Here is a 465-nt window from a genome sequence, read left to right as displayed (position 1 = left end):
CCTTTCCGTGGCCGCGCCACTAGTGTCAGCCTCCCTCCGGGGACTCCATTTGCTCTCAGTGCGATTACAGTGCAGTGTGGGCAGGCGGGCAGAGGGTTATGCCCTGCGCCGGCGGACTCGCGTCCCCTGCGCCAAGCGGCCACTCGATCGCCGGCTGGCTGCGGAGGTGACACCCTGGTCGTCAGTGACCACGGCGGAATCTGGGCTTCCTCCGCGGGAGGAAAGACGTCCCGTGCTCCGGAGCTCGCTCGGCGGGGAGAGGCCCTCGCTAACAAGGCTTCTCTCTGACCTCTTAATTTCAGGAGGTAGGCTATTCAGGTCCCTTTCTCTGTCACTCCAGATACTGCTTGAAAGCATTATTTGTTGTATTTAGTGATCACATAAATAGGGGACGTTGTTTTTTTTTTTTTTTTCAACATAGTTGCAGGATAGATGTGGGTAATGCCCCACACCCTGATATTTACC

At 56.3% G+C, this 465-nt stretch overlaps 1 protein-coding gene across 1 annotated transcript in view; it reads left to right on the top strand.

Annotated features, from left to right (window-relative positions):
- Positions 1–7: 7 nt before the first annotated feature.
- The window catches only part of TIGD2 (tigger transposable element derived 2), a 3,293-nt gene continuing 2,835 nt past the window's right edge, over positions 8–465 (top strand). The window contains exon 1 of the mRNA XM_006143242.3: positions 8–305. The gene's annotated coding sequence lies outside the window, so the exon portion shown is untranslated. The remainder of the gene's footprint in view (positions 306–465) is intronic.

The sequence above is a fragment of the Tupaia chinensis genome, unplaced genomic scaffold (genome assembly GCF_000334495.1).
Source record: "Tupaia chinensis unplaced genomic scaffold, TupChi_1.0 Scaffold000094_1, whole genome shotgun sequence".
Classification (NCBI taxonomy): domain Eukaryota; kingdom Metazoa; phylum Chordata; class Mammalia; order Scandentia; family Tupaiidae; genus Tupaia; species Tupaia belangeri.
This window is presented reverse-complemented; position numbering and strand designations above follow the sequence as displayed.